Genomic DNA, 21,477 nt, shown 5'->3' with positions numbered 1-21,477 from the left:
ACCCCCACTTCTCCAGGGAGGCGCGGCCCCCACCTCCCAGCCATCCACCACCCCCACTTCTCCAGGGAGGCGCGGCCCCCACCTCCCAGCCATCCACCACCCCCACTTCTCCAGGGAGTTGCGGCCCCCACCTCCCAGCCATCCACCACCCCCACTTCTCCAGGGAGTTGCGGCCCCCACCTGCCAGCCATCCACCACCCCCACTTCTCCAGGGAGGCGCGGCCCCCACCTGCCAGCCATCCACCACCCCCACTTCTCTAGGGAGTCGCGGTCCCCACCTCCCAGCCATCCACCACCCCCACTTCTCCAGGGAGTTGCGGCCCCCACCTGCCAGCCATCCACCACCCCCACTTCTCCAGGGAGGCGCGGCCCCCACCTGCCAGCCATCCACCACCCCCACTTCTCCAGGGAGTCGCGGCCCCCACCTCCCAGCCATCCACCACCCCCACTTCTCCAGGGAGGCGCGGCCCCCACCTCCCAGCCATCCACCACCCCCACTTCTCCAGGGAGTCGCGGTCCCCACCTGCCAGCCATCCACCACCCCCACTTCTCCAGGGAGGCGCGGCCCCCACCTCCCAGCCATCCACCACCCCCACTTCTCCAGGGAGTCGCGGTCCCCACCTGCCAGCCATCCACCACCCCCACTTCTCCAGGGAGGCGCGGCCCCCACCTCCCAGCCATCCACCACCCCCACTTCTCCAGGGAGGCGCGGCCCCCACCTCCCAGCCATCCACCACCCCCACTTCTCCAGGGAGGCGCGGCCCCCACCTGCCAGCCATCCACCACCCCCACTTCTCTAGGGAGTCGCGGTCCCCACCTCCCAGCCATCCACCACCCCCACTTCTCCAGGGAGTTGCGGCCCCCACCTGCCAGCCATCCACCACCCCCACTTCTCCAGGGAGGCGCGGCCCCCACCTGCCAGCCATCCACCACCCCCACTTCTCCAGGGAGTCGCGGCCCCCACCTCCCAGCCATCCACCACCCCCACTTCTCCAGGGAGGCGCGGCCCCCACCTCCCAGCCATCCACCACCCCCACTTCTCCAGGGAGTCGCGGTCCCCACCTGCCAGCCATCCACCACCCCCACTTCTCCAGGGAGGCGCGGCCCCCACCTCCCAGCCATCCACCACCCCCACTTCTCCAGGGAGTCGCGGTCCCCACCTGCCAGCCATCCACCACCCCCACTTCTCCAGGGAGGCGCGGCCCCCACCTCCCAGCCATCCACCACCCCCACTTCTCCAGGGAGTCGCGGCCCCCACCTCCCAGCCATCCACCACCCCCACTTCTCCAGGGAGTCATGGTCCCCACCTGCCAGCCATCCACCACCCCCACTTCTCCAGGGAGTCGCGGCCCCCACCTCCCAGCCATCCACCACCCCCACTTCAGCCCAGATCCGTCCCGGTGGCAGTGGCTCACAGGACAGACTCTACATCAGCCGCTTTGAAAGAAATCATCTAAGGGACTCCTCCACTGGCCAGCAGTGAAGATGGGAGAGAGAAAACCTTGGGGGAACGAGAGAGAGAGGAGCGAGCACCTCTCAAGTATTTATTGACGACAAACCGTGAACACTGTGACCGGAGGCCCAAGGCTGTTTTCTCTGACGTTTCCCACTCCTCCCGAATGGCCCCTGAGAGCAGACCTGAGACGCAAGAGCCACTAGGGGAGGTTCCAGAGCCCCCACGGACAAGCCCCCTTTACCGCCACGTGGAGAACACTCTTGCGCTCACGGCTGGGCCAGTCACAAAGTCCTGGGAAAGGAGGCAGGGGTCCTGTCCATCAATTCCCGCAGGGTCACCAGCCTAGCACCTGATAAATCAGTTACTAAAACAGGTCTTGGCCTTCTGGGGACTGGGGATTGAGTAACACTCAAAAGGGGAAAAACATAAAAACTAAACCGTGCTGCAAACCCCAGAGAAAAGAGAACTTACAGTTCAGACGTGCACGGCAGGAAAATGGAAATAATTAAAGAGAGCTGCTGAGAACACGCAAGCTTCCTGAAGTGAGGGCAGTCACTGCCTTGTGTCCACCGAGCCGACCGACGGCAAGAACTAGAGCCACCAAGCTTAAGTTTAACTCAAGAAAACAGAAAAATAGCAGCTCCCCCGCATTAAAAACTGTATTTCTGTAGGAGAAACGACATTAGAATGCTCTGAGTTTGAGTTATGACAAGGGTCCACTTTAGGAGGCAAGCCATTTATAATTCCAGAATCCTTAAGTTATAGAAATTTAATAGCTGTGACCTTGGATGTTAAAAAAAAAAAACAACAAAACCCCATTGTAGTTAGGCTTTTGTCCAACTACCTCCATATCCTTTGGAAATAAATCCTCCAGCATTGTGTGATGGCTGTTGACTGGCCATCAGGGAGAGAAAAGCTAACAATCTCGTCAGGGCCTCACGTTAACCCAGAGCACACTTCCTCCAGCACAGTCCCTTGAGAGGCTGGGGTTTCTGAATGGGGAACAAACACACCCACTTTTTCAGAGCTGCCGACCCCCTGGCCCTCGTCCCTTTGTGGAGTGTGGAGTCCACTGGCAAAGGCCACTTGTAAACTGTAAACTGTGTCCCGGGACCTTCCAGGAATCGCTCCTCGGGGCGATTCCCGCCTGCGCCCCGCTGGGTGCTGTCGTCTCCTGACCCCTTCGCCTCCGAGCATCCCCCCTCCCAGCTGTGGTTCAAGGTCTACCTCAAATGCCCTCTCTTCCAGAAAGCCTTTCTCTTTAGCCGGTTTCCTGCACCGAGGGGCCCAGGCCTGACTGGAGTCCTTTGGACGCACTGCGCTTTCCAGGGCAGGCTGATGAAGAGCAGCTTTTCTCCCTTACTGGACCGTCTGCACATTAGTTCTCCATCCCCATCTGACTCAGCGTCACCGCATGGGGCCGCACACACAGGGTCTGCTCAGTCCACACCCCGGCACTTCCCTGCAGCGCTGTCCCCCCTGCAGGGGCCAGGGCAGGTGCCGGGACCCTGGTCTCCAGTCCTCCCGGCCGTGCATTCTGGGCATCCCACCCGTCTCGCCGCCCCTCTGAGAAAGCAGAGTGTGGCGGGATGGCCCTGCCCTCGGCCCCATCCACAAGAGACTCTGCCGGCCACCAGGCCTGGCCTCCTGGGCGCGGGGGCACAGGGCTAAGAGCGGGTGCAGCTCTTTCTGCAGCCCTACCCTGGCCTTGTGATGCGGCAGGGAGGCCACCCAGAGCGAGCCCTTCCTCAGCCGTCAGGTCACCTTTGGGTCCATACAGCTGGAAGAGGAGGCGGCAGGGAGAGCTGCATGGTGACAACCAGGACAAGATGCAGGAGGATGCGGCACACCCCGGCGGCTTGGTCGTCAGTGAACAGAGGCCAGAGGAGGTGACTCTGGAGGTGGCCTTTGTAGCTGGAGGCAGGCCCGGGCTGTGGGAGGGGTGGGTGGCGAGCCCTCCCGTCCCTGGTGGTCCTGAGGGGCTGACACCACTGCCCACTGACCGGGGAGCCGGAGGGGCCTGAGGAAGGGGGCTTCGGAAAATCCCCGACACCCACCAGCACCAGGGGAGCCATGAGGAGGAGACACCAGACTTGCCAAAGAAGGGGCTCCAGGTCCTCAGCCCTGTCCAGCTCCCTGGGTGGCTCTCTTCTGGGTGCACAGTTTCCTTAATGCCCAGACCCAGGCTGTGAGAGGCTGCAGACCGTGCCCTCCAGGAAGGTAGGGACCGCGTACGTCTCCTCTGCTCACTATTCCATCCTTGCACGGCATTTGGCACATGCAGCTTGTATCTCATAACAACCTGTCGGATGACTCCTCAGTGGGCAAAACAGAGCTCAGGCCTTGGTTTGGAATCATCGGAAGTTGCACATTGTGAACACAATTTACAGAGTAAATCAGCACCTCCAGTCCATGGTTTATACAGAGGGGACAGAGTAGACAAAGAAAATCTCTAAATCAAAATCAATAGACATTTCCTGATAGTTAACTCAGGAAAATCTCAGTTGTGATTTCTGTCAATAGGATGAATACATATGATAGTAGTCCCTCTTATCCATGGTTTCATTTTCTGTGGTTTGCTACCCACAGTCAACCGTGGTCTGAAAATATTAATTGAAAAATTTCAGAAATAAACAGTTCACAAGCTTTAAATTCTGCGCCTGGGTAGCGTGACGAAATCTGGCAAAGTCCTCCTCCATCCCTCCCGGGACGTACATCGTTGTCTAGTCCAGCCTGTCCCGCCTGTTAGTCACGTAGTGGCCTTGCTGTGATTGTCAGGCGTATCTCAGTGCTTGTGCTCAAGTCACCCTCACATCACTAAACTGTGGCCCCACAGGGGAGAACAGGGATTCTGCCAATTTGGATCCACCAAAGAAAAGCTGGGAAAGACTTCTTCTTTAAGTGAAAAGATGAAAGTTCTCAATAAGAGAAAGATTCATATGCTGTGGTTGCTAATAATCAGTAAGAATGAACCTTCTAGCCACGAAGTCATGAAGGGAAAAGAAGTTTGTGGTCGTTTTGCTGCCGCGCCTCTAACTGCAAAACTTGTAGACACAGTTCATGACGAGTGCTTAGTTAAGATGGAAAAATCATTAACTCTGTACAAGAAGGTATTCTGACAGAAAGAAACCACGTTCACAGGACTTTTATTACAGTATATTATTAATAAGCGCTCTATTTTATTATTAATTGTTGCTGTTAATCTCTTACCATGCCTAATTTGTGAATTAAACTTTATCATGCATGCTTGTATGTAGGAAAAACACAGGACATATCAGGCCTGGTACAGCCCGAGGCTTCAGGCATCCACAGGCAGTCTTGGAAGTGTCCCCGGTGGATAAGGGGGCTGCTGCATTCGTTTGAATCTTCAAGTCACTGACTTGTGCAGAAGCAGCGAGGATCCACAGCTCTGCTGACTACAGCAGATTTAAAACTGCTCGTGTGGGTGAGGTCAGGCCACCTCGGTGGGGATGTAGGGCCAAGGGCGGAGAAAGCATGCCAGTAAGTCCTGGGCCATTTTCTCGCAAACATGCACATGCACACACCCCAGAACACATACACACCACACACACCCCAGAACATACACACACACAGCCAGCACACAAGAGCAGCAAACTGAAGTGGCTGTTTCAGCCTACGTTAAATTTCATCTCCGTCTGCTATTTAGTAACCTGGTCAGACTCTAAGCTTTTTTCTCGTCTTCCCTTTTAAAACATTCCCTAACCAAAATATGGAATTCATCTGCATTGTAATCCCAAGTGGAGCACAGACTCATTTCCTCTTGATCTGTGTTTCAATTACTCCCACTCACTCTTCGTTTCTCATGGACAATGACTGGAAACACTCCCCAGTAGGAATTTCAACCGCCCTCTTTGAGACAGATGTTTTGGAAACCACTGACAAGCTGCCCGTCACTGTGAGGAACTCTCACAACCATTCAGGTCCAAGCTGTGCTGGCTTCCCCACGCCCAGCTCTACTACCATCTGCAAGACCTTAGGTTCTGTTAGATCAGCCAGATACCTGTTATGTAGCAATGTTTTCTCCATATCCCCTTTAACCAACACATTCCCCAGTAGGAGGCCACATCGGAGGCCTTATCTCAGTCAAGTCATCCTCATCTGCTACGGCATCACGAGTGGGACTTCTCAGGTGTGTCTCTGTAACAATCCAGTACAGCAAATCTCTCGATGAAAACATGACTTTCAGGAAGTGCATGAGGCACTTGGGAAAGAAAAACGAACTTGTGTGAGCCGCTAGGACCTGTTCATAAATTTCTGCTAGGCAAATGGGGCCCGGGTGGCTTGAGAGAGTTATTGCTCAATACTTCCTAGCACCCACACAAGTTCATGTTTCTCCCGAGGTGGGGGCGCCTCACTGGCTCTACAAGAGAAATGCAGTACAAGCTTCAGTCTTGTTCTGGTGTGATGCATGGAGGCCGAGTGTGCAAGCCACCTGGATGTGCTGTGAAATAGTTTCTCAAACAGTTCCAGCTTTCCCAAATGCACCTATAAAAATAAAACTAAATGCCAGTTAAATTCACTCTTTAGGGGATCTACCTTGCTCCAACAGAGTCAACGGACGGGAGAGAAGTTTCAGCAGAACCTAGCCCTCTCACTGGAAACATCTGGTTACTGGGAGGAATAAGGAATAGGTTCGTGCACATTTGGAAGGGCACCAAGTGAGAGAAGAACATATCCTCCCAAAGACTATCCTTCCCCAGCCTTTGCTAAGGCCATGATACAGAAGAGGAACTGGAGAAGCCGCACTGCCATTCGAGAACATTCGACATTTAAGAACTTAAAACTTGTGCAAAAGCTTCCCATCTGCCTTAGCAACGCTACCTACTGCTGTGGCCGCAAGAATTCTAATTTCTCCTGCACCAATAAAACTGTGGGTGACTGTGAGCCACCAAATTCAGGCACAAACACACACTTGCAGGGCTGCACACGCCTGCTTAGTATTAGTACACACAGGGAAGGTTAGACCTTTGGCTCCTTTTCTCTACATTCTTTTATTTTTCCCAGTGAGGATCATGTATATGCAACACCACACGTCAACTTTATATGCAGCAAACTTGGAGAGGGTTGATCATGTAGTTGTATAATAAGTATGACAAGAAAGACATTTTTCAAACTAGGTATCCTTAGGTACTCTACTTAGCAAAACCATTAGGGTGGAAAACCCACACAAACATAAAAATTTAAAAAGGGACTAACAGAGAGAAGCAATATAGCAGAACACTGACGGACATAACTCTAGCCAAAGGGCCCTATCCCCAGCTCCATTACTTTAGCAGCTATGTGACCTTGGGCAAACTATTCAGTCTCCGAGCCTCAGTTTACCCATCTGTGAAATGGGGAGAATAGAACCTACAATTAGTAGCACAGACATGGATCCAAGGCACGGCACTCAGCCAGTGGAAAGCTCTCAGTAATGGTTGCTTTTATCACATGACTCTTCCTAAGCTTCAGCCCTGGACTCACTGGGGTTTACTTAAGAATGACAACCTGGCAGAGTCACCGGCAGTGATGACCGGAACTGGCCTCACGTTCCCCTTGCCATTTAGAGGTCACAGTCTGCATGCTCTGTTTATCCTGACTAAGTTTCCTGGTGACATAGTAGTTACCCAGAAACATGTATTTGTTTAGTTCTTTGCTTTTTTGCTGCTTCCAAATGTCTGTGGATTGATCTATGCAGATCCCAGAAATGTAATCATTACTTGCTTGGCTAAAAAGGCTTCTCTCTGTGTTTGTTTTTACTAGAAGTCAGTCCTCTGAACCTGCGGTTTGCAAACTTTCTTCTGAGCACAGAACATGATTTATCAAACGGAATCTGATGAGCAACCCTAGTTCTGTGTATGAGACAGATCAAAGCAGAGCGTGTTGATTAAAAAGTAAGAGGCTGACAAGGGCCACCTTGCTCCCATCATGACCGTTACTTCCAGGGAGCCCCTAAAATGCTCCCAGGAACTGCCGCACTCTGGCACATGCTCAGAAAAACTCGTCTCTAAATCACTCTGGCAACTCTCCTCACGGCCCTCAAACACCACATGGTCTGACCTTGAAGAATCTCAAGGCGGGTCTCCAGCTTTTCTCCTCCCAGCCTTATCAGTGACAGCAAAGTCAGAGACCCACACAAGCACGATCCCTTGCTTGCCCACCATCCCTAATGTGGTGCCGGTCTGCAAGGCACACGGGCCTGATTTTCTGTTTTGCTAACTTACACCTGAGACACATCAATCCATGAAAGAAGGGCACCAGGATCACCATGTCCACACGGAAACCAGGGTATGGGCTTCTGCGGGAGCCAAGTTCCACTTGGACTTTTTTGTACCCATTAGGCCGTGATGGGCTTCCCTGGTTGCTCAGACGGTAAAGAATCTGCCTGCAATGCAGCGGACCCGGGTTCGGTCCTTGGATTGGGAAGATCTCCTGGGGGACGACATGGCAACCCACTCCAGTATTCTTGCCTGGAGAATCCCATGGACAGAGGAGCCTGGCGGGCTACAGTCCATGGGGTCGCAAAGAGTCAGACACGACCGAGCGACTAACACACACACACCCAGGGCATGACATATAAACCAGGGTCAGTCTAATGTAACAAAAACTCCACGGAACTTTCAATGAAAATGACATGGCCACGGTGGAATATATACTCCTCACAGTGCCTGTGAATTCCCAGCACAATGTTCACACATATGACATGTAACGGGGACAAGAGATGAGAGAGCCTGAGCAGGGGATGAGAATACTGAAGCCACTGGAGAAAGTCATGGCTTTAGAAACTCAAGACTGGGAGGCAGTTCCCCCCGCCTCCCACTCTGCTGCACGGCTGCTCAGCGGAAGCCAGCAGACACGTAACTGTGGGAAGGCAGGGGGGGAGAGGGAACTAGTCCAGGGTGGTCTGAGGGGAACCGGCCAGGAGGGATGAGGCTGCAGCCAACCAACGAGAGGTCCCAGCCAATCGTGAGGCATGTCCTGCCTCCACTGAAGAAGCCGGCCCTTCTCCCTAGGGAAAGGCTGCAAGACTCCCAGCCTGAGTCACTCGGAAACAGATTTTATAAAGCGCTCCGGAGTTTCCCGGGGAGCCATCTGGCCATGACGAAGGAACAGGCTTCTCCAGCTCCAGCCTCCCACGGTTCTCGCATCCTTCTGCTTCTCCCCAACTCACTGCGGCCAGCATGGCTTTGGTGTGACAGTCGCGATCCTCCAGCTCGAGCATCTTAAGATGGACATGGCTCTGCCTGAGGCCTCCTGCTGCAGGGTGCGAGGCCTGCAGCCCCAGATCACCCTGTCCACAGCCCGACCTGGCCTTGGGGCTCTGAGAGGATGGTGGGGGTGACGGCCCAGGACCTGGTGCTGCCAGGCCCGGGCCCTCTGCAGTCAGGCCACGGCAGGCGGCAGCACCCAGGCTGCATCCAATTCCACACCTCACCCAGGGCCTGCCAAAAACGGGCCCCTTCGACATCTGCTAATCACATTTGCTCCACGGAGCCAGGAATAATTACACCCGCTCGATGCCGGGAATGCTGGCAAGGTCTCACATCCCCACAGCTGGTCGGCGGGTGGAGCAGATGTCTGCTGGAATCTAATCACTAAGCTGGAAGAACGAGCCCTCAGTGATACCGGTCACCTTCAGAGAGAGCCGTCAGCCCAGCCGTCGGCAGAGCGTTGGGTGTGGGGCTCCGCCAGCCCGTCAGCCCTTCAACCTTCCTGAGGCCGTCCGTGCCTTCTCTGATTAGGTACCACTTCCTGGTGTCATGACTCACATGCCACGCACATTAGGTTGTTGTTAACTATTCACATGACTCGGGTTTCTGGAAAATCCCTGTCCATAAATTTAGTTTTAAGCTGTAAAATTTTCATAGGAAGTATCTGATTAGATAAACAATCGTATTTTTTCGGTCTTGTTTCAAAGTTTTTATTGGGTGCTACTGCTTATGTTGGTGTGTCTGTTGACTGTGGGTGTGTAACAAAGTGCCTCAAAATTTAGTGGCTTAAAACAACAATGACGCGATACTTCTCACGACTCCATGAGTTGCCTAGCCTCACTCACGCACTGTTCTCAGTTGGGTCAGCTGTGCCAAAGGTCTCAGAGGCTTCAGTCACACAGCTGGCAGGTAATGGGGACACCTCAGCTCTCCCCTGACGAGCCTCTCCTCCTCTTGCAGGTCAGACCAGCTTCCTCACGTGGAGGTTTCGGGGCGAAGCCCCAAGAGGGCAAACGTGAGGCAGGAGGACTTCTAGAGATCTGGACTCTGGAACTCACACCACACTTGGGGTGCGTCTGTCACTCCTGGCAAGTCAGAAGGGCATCTCAGACTCAAGGGGTAGGGAAACGGCTCCAGTTCTGGATGGGAGAGCTAGAAAACTCTGAGCCCATCTACCACACCTCAGTGTCTCCCCCACTGTGTCACAGTGGCATGAGTTCTGGGAGACAGTCTGCAGGTGCTTCCAGATCAAAGGGGCCCCAGGACAAATGCCGAATGCTGTATGCCACCCTTGAGACGCCACAGTACCCAGTAACCCGGTAAAGTCTCTGAGAGGTCCCACAATAAGAATAAATCCTGTTTAACGCTGATTGATGATGAACAAACACATTTATAGAAGCAAAGGATCCTAGAACACCATTTTGGAAAGTGTGGTCATGAATCCTGGATTTGGGGAGTGGTTTTAGTTGAGTGTAACTAGCCTTTTAAAAAATTATTTATTTATTTATTTGAGTGTGCTGGGTCTTCATGGCTGCCTGGGCTCTTTCTAGTCCCAGGACGTGGACCTCTATTTGCAGCAGCTTCTCTTGTAGCCGAGCGCAGGCTCCAGTAGTTGAGGTGAGGGCTCGGTGCCCGTGGCTCCTGGGGTCTGGGCACAGGCTCAGTAGCTGGGGCACAGCCACAGCTGTGATGGAGTCTCGTTGCTCCATGGCACAGGGATCTTCCCGGCTCAGGGATCGAACCCATGTCTCCTGCACCGGCAGGTGGGTTCTTAACCACTGAGCCAGCAGGGAAGCCCAACATACTTTGTCTTGATGTCTTTTGAAACATCCCAGAAACGGCATGTGTTCAAAATACTCTCCAATAGGTGGAAGGGGCACATACGACCTCAAGCCCTGAGCTGAGGTCATAAAACTTAAGGTCACCACAGTTATCTTTCAGGTCATTAACCATGGAGAAACTTCTACGCAAAATCATTTTGATTAACCCTAAACAGTTTTTCTCAAAGTTGATGCACAAAGGTTTGGGGTCTTCACCTTCTTTTTCTCAAAGTTGATGCACAAAGGTTTGGGGTCTTCACCTTCTTTTTCTCAAAGTTGATGCACAAAGGTTTGGGGTCTTCACCTTCAGATATAATATTTTTGAGCATCAACAAAAGCCCTGATTCCTACAGAATGGATGTTGAGGTTCATGCTGCTTAACTTTCACAACCCTAAAACTCAGTGAAAACAGCATAACCAATAGTCTTCCACAAGGAACTAATGAACCACTCAAGAACTACTCTACTTATCTATAGCCCTCTGATCTGTACCCTCCCATACAATTTGCTGCTCTGGCAGAAAGAAAAGCTCATCCATCCTCAAAAGCCTCAAAACTTGGCAGCTTTCGATGGTTATGGTATGGAAACAATGAATCTATTGGCCATTAGACTATGATGATCTCAACAGTGGGTGAGATTTATACAGGCAAGGCTGGGTCAAATCAAGATTTAGGGCTGGTAGGTTGACAGCACTTACCAGATTGGAAATGACAAGAGCAATCTCCCCAGATTCAACGACTGGACCCATCCCAGTCCCTGTACAAGGAGAAGCGTGCCAGGGCACAGTGAAGGCATGCTGCAAACTGGATGCTAAGTACGAGACTGAACACACATCCTATTCACTTTTGTTTTTTTCTCTTGTGCTGGGGATACTGATGGACAAGGGGTAGAGAGAAGGATTTGTGTGTCTGGCTGCTAGATCCACATCTTACATTCGATTATTCTAACATTCATTCACTAAAGGACAATGATTCACCCAAGGATACGCGGCAGCCAAGGCCCAGTTTACTAAATCAGACTCTAGACGTCCTAACATTTCTCCCTTTGGCATCAAGCACTTTTAAGTCTTCATCTTATGCTATGAAATCATCAGGGAAACATCTCCTGGAAGCCTGAATGCAGTTTCAAAGGATGGAATAAAAGTGAATCTACAGAGGGATGGGGAATTCCATGGGAAAAAACATTCCATGAATGATAAAAGAGGAAGTAGAAATTCCTAAGGGAAAAAGAACCATGAGTACACGGATCAGTTTAAGAAATAAACAAGGTGACTGTTCAGGGGAATTCTGTAGAAAAGCCACTTAAAGAGCCTTTTTGAGAGTGGCTGAACTGTAGGTAATTTTTAACTTGAGGAGCCAGAGGTCAGTCAGTCTAGAATTGGTGGGATGGTCTTCAGTAGACTTTCCCTGGGGCTCCTAGTGAGGTGTTTGGGAATCATTTTCAGCTCCTGCTCCTAATTCACCCTGAGAAATGTCCCCAGAGCCTGGACACCACATTGAGTTCTTTTCCCCTCAACCAGGAAGTTACTCCATTGGAAATGAGACAAAAATGACAACTAATTGGATTAAACTGTTAAATGTATTAAGAGGGACAACCTGAGGCCAACTTACTGTTTTGTTCCTTTCCTCAATCCACATACTAAAGGATTCTAAGAGCAAGTGTGCCCCTGGAGCATACCCAAAGCACCAACATGCTAATGCCTGTGAGACAACCTGTATAGAAAAGGGAAGAAATCAGGGAAAAAATCAGATCAGATCAGATCAGATCAGTCGCTCAGTCATGTCCAACTCTTTGCGACCCCATGAATCGCAGCACGCCAGGCCTCCCTGTCCATCACCAACTCCCGGAGTTCACTCAGACTCACGTCCATTGAGTCAGTGATGCCATCCAGCCATCTCATCCTCTGTCATCCCCTTCTCCTCCTGCCCTCAATCCCTCCCAGCATCAGAGACTTTTCCAATGAGTCAACTCTTCGCATGAGGTGGCCAAAGTACTGGAGTTTCAGCTTTAGCATCATTCCTTCCAAAGAAATCCCAGGGCTGATAAGCACCACTAATTCCATACACTGTTAAATATAGCTAGATGTTCACAACACGGAAATGTGGAACACTTGGGGCTGGATGGGCTGACAGAGAAGATGTGGCAAAGAAAGGGTAAACAGCATATTTTATGCTTAATATTGACCACCTGCATGAAGCAGATCAATTTCCCCTTCAACAAGGCATTCACAGGCCTTACAAGGATCACTAACCAGCCACTTAGCACAAAATGTAGGTTTCACTGCCAGAAAGCTGCGCTGATGGCATTTTGAACCTCGCACAGGTTCTGTAAGCTCCATCCATCATCCTGCACCTAGGTTGCTTCCACAAGAGCAGGATGTTTGACGGGGACACGGGCACGAGCTGATAGAAATGGCGTGACTGTGTGGGGGACACCTGTTGGCACTGGTGAGGGGAGATGGCACCGGCAGGGGGGACGGATGCTCACAGGCTGACTTCTGCCTGCCTGCAGGACGCCACTCACACCAACCCGTCCCGGCCGCCTGACCACGTCCTGCACCTTCAGGCTCCGTGCCTTTGCCCCCACTGGTCTCCACCTGGGCTGTCATTCTCCTCCGACATCCCCAGGTGAAACCGAGTCGTCTTTAAGGCCCAAGTCCAACGTCACGGCTCTGGGAGGCCTCCCTAAGCAGCAGGATTAAGTGCTCTTTCCTTTGTCGGCTACTTCTCTGCTGGTTGCACGGCTGCACTGGTGGGGGTGGGGGTGGGGTCTTTCAGGGCAGGAATACCCTGTTACTCCACCATCACCAAACAGGTCTAAATAATCAGATACCTCGTGGTATCAAGACCTTGTGCCTTCATCCCCTGGATGACACCAATGGAACAGCCAGGAGGGTGCGAGGACATACCTTCCATGTTAGGGTGTGTCACTAAGACTGCTGTGTAGCAGAACAGAACAGACAGACACGAAGCAGAGAAGGATTCTTTTTAAAGTCCACTAAGCACTGGATTCCACCTTTTTTTTCCTCCCCAGGAACTTCCCCAAGTAATGAAGGTGGCCTCGTTCACGCTTGGCTGGCCACAGATTTCCGTCAGATTTTTGTTTTCTTCCAGATCTGAGTGCATGGAAAAAGTACCGTAATTTCCTATGGGCCTAACTATAATTCTGTGGGCTGATTAGCACTGAGGAAACCACGAGCCTCTGAGGAGCCTGGACAATCCATCTGTTCCATTTGTTCCCGTTACTGGCTTATCACAACCTTTGTGACTAAGGCATGATATGTTATTTTAGGAACAACATCTAGATACCTCGCAGAGATTCCCTCTACATCTTCCCTTCCCCATTTCAAAAACAGTTGCTAATTTCCAGTATTTTTCAAATCCACCCTGACATCGATCAGGCACTGACATGACTTAAGCACTTTCTGCTAACAGTCTCCGCCTGCGCTTTGTCTCTGACCACCTCAAGCGACCTAGTCCATCCATGAAACAATGTTGTCCACTAATAACCTGGAATTTTATTTTGCTGAGTTGTTCTAACAACAACAAAAAGAAGGTTAAATCAGCACACATTGTTGGTGCCCTGGTCGTACCCACCTCAGCACCCTCTCTCACACATGCACACAGCAAGGACTCGGGGCCTTCCCCTGAGGGTTTTCTTCTGACCCCTGCAAGAAACGGACCTTAAGCTCTGGCCTCGAGAGCAGCTCGCAAGGACACATGTGGGCTGGAGGAGACATGTGCCAGTGTTCAGGCCCCTCAGATGGGATGTTTCTGAAGACTGTTTCTTAGAATTCACTAGGGATTGAGCAACCTGCTCAAGAGCACCCTTTTCTTGGCTTTTTTCTCCCCACCTCACATGCCTAGGTCCCCTAAAAATGCTTTTCAGGATAAGCTCCCAGGTAGCTTCAGTTCAGTTCAGTTCAGTCGCTCAGTCGTGTCTGACTCTTTGCGACCCCATGAATCACAGCACTCCAGGCCTCCCTGTCCATCACCAACTCCCGGAGTTCACTCAGACTCACGTCCATCAAGTCGGTGATGCCATCCAGCCATCTCATCCTCTGTCGTCCCCGTCTCCTCCTGCCCCCAATCCCTCCCAGCATCAGAGTCTTTTCCAACGAGTCAACTCTTCGCATGAGGTGGCCAAAGTACTGGAGTTTCAGCTTCAGCATCATTCCTTCCAAAGAAATCCCAGGGCTGATCTCCTTCAGAATGGACTGGTTGGATCTCCTTGCAGTCCAAGGGACTCTCAAGAGTCTTCTCCAACACCACAGTTCAAAAGCATCGATTCTTTAGCGCTCAGCCTTCTTCACAGTCCAACTCTCACATCCATAGCTTACTTGTGTTTAAATCTTTGTCACAGGATCTGTACTGGGGGAACCAGATCTAAGGAGAGCACCAACTTGATATCGATAAGGGAAGGCAGAACCCCAGGACATCCCATATTCATGTACGGTCAATATTCATAGTAAATAAAATATCATCATGGCATATTCGTGCTGAAGAACCTTTCCGTGTCTTGGTCATAAGGAGCCTGACAGCCTCAGGAAGCAAATGGAGCTGTCTTAAATCTCTGGGAATTAGTGTATCATATGTGTTCAAAAGACTGGATTTCAGTGGTTGTTTCCAGATTCCATGGTATTAAATTTCCTTTTATTCTTCCCAGCACCATATTTTCAATAAACCCTAAAAAAAAAAAAAAAAAAAAAAACTACCCCTGGGTAAGGATATTTTGCTATCTTAACAGTCTTTCAATCTTTGGGAGATAACTCACCATTATTTTCATTCTCCAAAATATTAATTTTACTCCCTCAAAGAATCTTATTAAAATAACTGTATTTCTTGCCTGGGAGGTGAAGTTGAAAAGCTAGCTAAAAAGGATAATTCCAATATTACAGGAAAATAATACACATGGAATATGGAAATAATTAAGACCCAAAGAAAAAATGTCAAACCCTCAAGTCAAAAACACTTTAATTAGAGAATAATGCCAAGGGCCTCTCACTTGACTAATATGTGTTAGACATTATTCAAGGTGTAGTTTGCTTTAAGCCACGCAGGTAGGTGAAGAATTCACATTTCTATAAAAGATAAATTAATGGAGGATGATTTACTTCACACAAAGAATAAATATTCCATTACAATGCTATGCCCTGAAAAACATAAATTTTATTTTTTAAAAAACCTGACTTACTTATTTTTAAAGACTGTCTCTAACTGAGAAAGCATATATCATTCATTCACAGCATGAAATCTCAGCTAGGGCAGGGTGAGAGGGATGCAGAAGAAGGATAGGGAGGAGGCAGCAGCAATTAGAATCTCATGTAACCCATGGGGTGTTGTCCGTGAGGGAAAAGCAGGGTCTCAAGATGCTCCCCAGGTGTCTGACATGGAGGATGAAGCGCGGGTCTTTGTACCCGAAGAGAGAATCCAGGGACAGGGCCAGGAAGGGAAAGGGAACAGGTCCACCTGGGGGCACACTGCATTCGAAGTGCCAGTGAAGCAGCAGGTTCCTAAAATGGTCCTGATGCAGGAAAGGAATACAGATGCAGACGTAGAGAGTGAACTTGTGGACGCAGTAGGGGAAGGAGAGGGCAGGATGAATTGACGGTAGCACGGACATATACAGCAGCTTCTTCCCTGATGGCTCAGCTGGTAAAGAATCCGCCTGCAATGCAGGAGACCCCGGTTTGATTCCTGGGTTGGGAAGATCCGCTGAAGAAAGGATAGGCTACCCACTGCAGTATTGTTGGGCTTCCCTTGTGGCTCAGCTGGTAAAGAATCTGCCTGCAATGTGGGAGACCTGGATTCGACCCCTGGGTTGGGAAGATCCCCTGAAGAGAAAGGCCACCCACTCCAGCATTCTGGCCTGGAGAATTCTATGGACTATATAGTCCATGGGGGTGCAAAGAGTCAGACACGACTGAGCAACTTTGAATGGACATATACAGACTATCATGTATAAAATAGATAGCTAATGGGAACCTGCTGTCTAACACAAGGAGCTCAGCCTGGTGCTCTGTGATGACCTAGAGGGGAGGATAGGAGAGGGTGGGAGGGAGGCTCAAAGCAGGGGGGGATATATGCATACTTTTAGCTGATTCATACTGTTGTACAACAGAAACTAACACAATATTGTAAAGCAATTATCCTTCAATTTACAAAGGAAACCCACACCAGGGGGAGACCCCCCACAGGCAGGAGGCTACACGGGTCTGCAGCCTGGAAGAGGGGTTTGGACCCGGGAGGTTTGGCCTGTGGACTGTGGCTAAAGGCACGGAGCAGGCTAGAGAATTTGGATACTGCAGGAAGATGCAGGAGAGAAAGGGGTCAAAGACTGCCTGTGAACAATAATAAGGGGCAAGCAAGAAAAGTCAGTCAAACAGCCTGAGAAGAGGCATGAGCAGAAATGGAGCAGGTAAGCATCACTTGCAGGAGTCAACGCACACTTCATCATGAGCCAACATATTGTGTATTTATTATTCCTCTGTCAACAGGTATTATGCCAGGCCTGCCTGGCTGGACAAGGTGCAGGGTGGCGGCCACAGGTCTGGGGGCTGGGGGAGACAAGTGCTCACTAGGTAGAGCTGGCTTTCCAGATGCTGACTGTCACAACTGACAAGCCACATCGCGACCCCCGAGTGTACTCTCTTTGACACTTCCACACTTGATTTCCCCTCAAATATGGCCAATTTTGTGTGCAATTAACAGGCTTCCCTGGTGTCTCAGAGGGTAAAGAGTCTGCCTGAAATGTAAGAGATTTGGGTTTGATTGCTGGGTTGGGAAGATCCTCTGGAAAAGGGAATGGCTACTCATTCCAGGATTCTTGCCTGGGAAATCCCATGGGCAGAGGAACCTGGCAGGCTATAGTCCACAGGATCTCAAAGAGTCGGACACGACTTAAACAGCTAACACTATTAGTGAGAAGACACTAGGCTCAAAGTTACACATTCCAATATATCCTTCTAGGAAAATGGAAAAAAATTACAGATGTCCCAACTGTCATAAATGACAATTTGACCTGAAAAGGACCATAAACGAACAATCACAAAAGAGGAAAAAAAAAAATGACTCTTCTACTTATGAAAAACAATCAATTTTATTGGTAGTAAAAACAGTAAAATGTGAAATGACATACCATTCTCACTTCCCAGAGTGGCAAGATTTAAAGATGTGATCACCTCTAGGGTGTGCCAAGGCAATTACTCTCTTATAATGCCAATGAGAGCCCAACTTTCCTGGATAGATCTTAAAAACTGAACTTATCTCTCTAAAAGGATAATCAAAGTTTATATTTAACACCTTAAAAAAGCAGAAAACGCCTTGATTGTCAAAAACAAAAGATTAAAATGATTTAAATATATACCCTAAGACAGAATATTCAACCATTGAAATTGTAGACAAACTTTTTATGATATGGGGAAATGCTCATAATATTAAACAAAAAAGTAACTGAATATAAAGTTGTATGCAGTGTAAGTGCTCAGTTATGTGAAGAAAAGAATGCACAAAAGGAAACTTGGCCTTTACTCTGGCAGTGGCGACACCCAAGGGAACTGGGGTTTTTCCTTCTTGCTTATACTTTTCCGTATGAACGTGGATTATTCTGATAATCAGGAGAAATACACATATAAACATTCTCTGGCAATTCTAGTCCAGCCACAAGTCCATAAGAAGGCTGCGTCCCTTGGCTGTCCACCTGAAACTATTAATATCACAATACTGTTACCTGGCTATACTCCAATATAAAATACAAAGTTTTCCTTTAAAAAAAAAAAAGAGTTATGTATATTAAGGCTATTGCTTGGCTTCAAGAGTATACCAGTGTTCAAAAGCACATGGAAGACTGAGGTGTGACCTTTAAGCAGATAAAAAATCATCTTTGCTTTCAGATGTACCTATGATATAAACATACTAATACAAGCATAAAACACAGACTATCAGAGCAGCTAGGTAAAAACGTACCTCTTGGTGTTTTGCCCAAGTGACTTTCTCTGTACCAAGTACCAATTATTAGTCCCTCATGTCTGACTCTGTGTGAACCCATGGACTATATAGTCCACGGGATTCTCCAGGCCACAATACTGGCGTGGGTAGCCGTTCCCTTCACCAGGGGACCTTCCCAACTCAGGGATCAAACCCAGGTCTCCCGCATTGCAGGCAGATTCTTTGCCAGCTGAGCTACCAGGAAAGCCCTGTTATTTGCTCAGTTGTGTTCAACTCTTTGCAACCCCATGGACTATAGCCTGCCAGGCTCCTCTGTCCAGGAGATTTCCCAGGCAAGAATACTGGAGTGGGTTTCCTTCTCTAGAGGATCGAACCTGAATCTCTTATATCTCCTGCATTGGCAGACAGATTCTTTAACACTGAGCCACTGGGGAAGTCCGATGTGGGGTATAAGTGGCCACTAAATGGGCTACGCTGACCTTGAACAGTGACGAGGAGTCCATGACCGCAGGTGGTCACCACACCAGTGGTCTGCGTCTTTCCAGCTCACAGTCACTCCATGAATAGTAGGAGAAAAATGGACTGAACGTCAACTGAATAAGAAATGTAGCTCGAGAAAGAAGCAAGGAGAGAGAAATGAGGCACTGCACCAACTAGAGAGAAGTCAGCTCTTTCAGATTAGCCACACTAGATTTCCAAAGTGGATTTGCAGTCATATTTGCCTTCATGACCTGTGAGTTAATGACAGGAAGTGTCCATTTCCTAACACAACTTGGCTGTGCATTTAGTATAATTTGGACCCAAATCAGGTACATTTCCAAGTCCACCTGAGGTTGCCAATTGAGACTTTTCCACAGGCTGCCCTGGGCTGGTAACACGAGATACAGAGATCGGGGCCAGTCCCACCTTTCCAAGCTGCCTGGCCCCCCGACCCTATGCCACCTGGTGAGATGCTGCCCGTGGCTCAGGAGATGCTGGTGTCTGTAAGGACAGGTCCACTGGATGACTAGCGGTCCCCCATAGCATGCAAGCCCAAGAGAGAAAAAAGAGCACAAACATTTGGCTTTGGTTACTGAATCAACCCCAGATGAAATGTAGATTAAATCAATATTTAATTCAGAAGTCAGCTCCTGTGAGAAAATCATGACAAAATTTCAGAGAGTGGAGAGGGTGTTTATGGGAGCAGCACCTTGGAACTTCAGAGCTGTTTTACTGCCTTCTTCAGTGGGAAGAATGGATTGCTGTGGCTTAACATGGGAAATGATAAAAAATAAATAAATAAAATGCATGTGGCTACTATTTACCTGTATTAACAAGCTATATATAAAAGCACAAATACATTTTACGGTGACAATGAGGAAGACACTCTGCACTGTCCCAGGGTATGTTCATTCACCTGAGGTCAGTTCATCTCCTTCCTTTCAAGGAACAATTTAAAGAATGGATCATTAAAGTAGAAAAGCTTTCTGCATAAGGATGGGATATTTCTTCTTGGATATACAACAGACAAGAGAGGTACTGGTCGGAACCAAAACAACTTACTAGAGGATTTGCAAATAGCCTTTTTCATAGACACTTGATCACAACAAAACTATATGTTTATATTGTATGGCTGAGTCTCTCTGCCGTCTGCCTGAAACTATCACATTATTAACCAACTATACTCCAATATAAAATAAAAAGTTAAAAAAAAACTATATGTCTACTAACGTGAGACCCCAATTGTCCTTGTGGACCAGTTCCATCAGGTGGAGAACCAGAATTCCCTGTAGAATAATCCGTCAGACAAAGAACCAGAATTCACAGGAAGACGGCCACATCAGCACGGAGACGAGTTCCTTTCCACGTGGGGAAGCATGGATTCTTCCTTTTAACCCCTGGTTTCACTTCCTCTCCCCAGTGCAGATGAACTTCCTACTTCTCAAAAGAACTGAAGCCACCCTGTGAGAATTCTCTTAACATCTATTCCGTGTAAATGCTTCAGTCTTAGCAATGGCAGCCCCACCCTCTCTATGCCAGAGAGCTGCCCAGTCTCTGCCCAGAGCTAATCCCATTCCCCTTCCCTTCACCCCCGCAACCCTCCAGACTGTGCTTCGTCACTTAGCTACAGCTGGCTTAGTTGCTCCTCAGCATGTGAGATCTTAGTTCCCCCATCAGGGATCCCCTGCATTGCAAGGGGGATTCTTAACCAGTGGACCAGCAAGGAAGTCCCTCATGGTGCCTTCTCAATGTTCAACCTCACCTCTCTGCTTAAAAGAACCTTCCTGGCTCCCCAAATCATAAATGGGTTATATTCAGGTGGTTACTTAACTTATTATGGTGATCATTTCATAATGTATTTAAAACGCGGTCCACCATGTTATTTACATGAAACTAACAAGATACTGCACATCAACTTTTTTTTCAGTTAAAAAAAAAAAAAGAACAGTAAAAGTCAAACAACAAAGTGAGTGAATATAATTTGATTCTCACCACTGGTATCTGAGAGTTCATGGTGTTCCACACTCTTGTCAGGACTTGCCATTATCAGACTTAAAATTTTTTGCTCATCAGGTAGAAGTGAGTTTGTATCTCATGGAGGGGTATGTATTCACATTACTCACAAGGTTGAGCAAATTTTCATTTTACTGGTTCCTTGTGGTTCCTCTTCATGAAGCGCCTGTTCAAGTATTTCACCACTCTTCTCTACTCCTGGATTTTTGTTTCATTTGTCAGCCTATCCTCCTTATTAATTCACAGGCATTCCTTACATATTCTCCTTTGTAAATTTATGAGTGTTTTAGATATTTTATCTTTTCACACTCTATATAGCCTTAAATAAAGTTCATAATTTTTAATGTAGTCAAAGTTATTGTTTCCTATGTGATTTATGCTCTTTGTTTCTAGAGTAAGGATTATTCCCTACTTTGTGTAGAAAGTGAAGTCATTCAGTCGTGCCCGACTCTTTGCGACCCCATGGACAGTAGCCTGCACCAAGCTTCTCCGTCCATGGGATTTTCAAGGCAAGAGTATTGGAGTGGGTTGCCATTTCCTTCTCCAGGGAAT

The 21,477-nt window shown here is 49.0% G+C and overlaps 1 protein-coding gene across 3 annotated transcripts in view; it reads right to left on the bottom strand.

Annotated features, from left to right (window-relative positions):
- Positions 1–21,477, bottom strand: part of LHFPL2 (LHFPL tetraspan subfamily member 2) — a 176,840-nt gene that overhangs the window by 62,239 nt on the left and 93,124 nt on the right. Inside the window, exon 1 of one of the 3 annotated variants that reach the window (XR_003112467.2) lies at positions 1,698–8,619. The exons of the other annotated variants lie outside the window; for them this stretch is intronic. The gene's annotated coding sequence lies outside the window, so the exon portion shown is untranslated. Of the gene's footprint in view, positions 1–1,697; positions 8,620–21,477 lie in introns of those variants that run through there. 3 annotated transcript variants of the gene reach the window in all.

Source organism: Bubalus bubalis, chromosome 11 (genome assembly GCF_019923935.1).
Source record: "Bubalus bubalis isolate 160015118507 breed Murrah chromosome 11, NDDB_SH_1, whole genome shotgun sequence".
NCBI classification, from domain to species: domain Eukaryota; kingdom Metazoa; phylum Chordata; class Mammalia; order Artiodactyla; family Bovidae; genus Bubalus; species Bubalus bubalis.
This window is presented reverse-complemented; position numbering and strand designations above follow the sequence as displayed.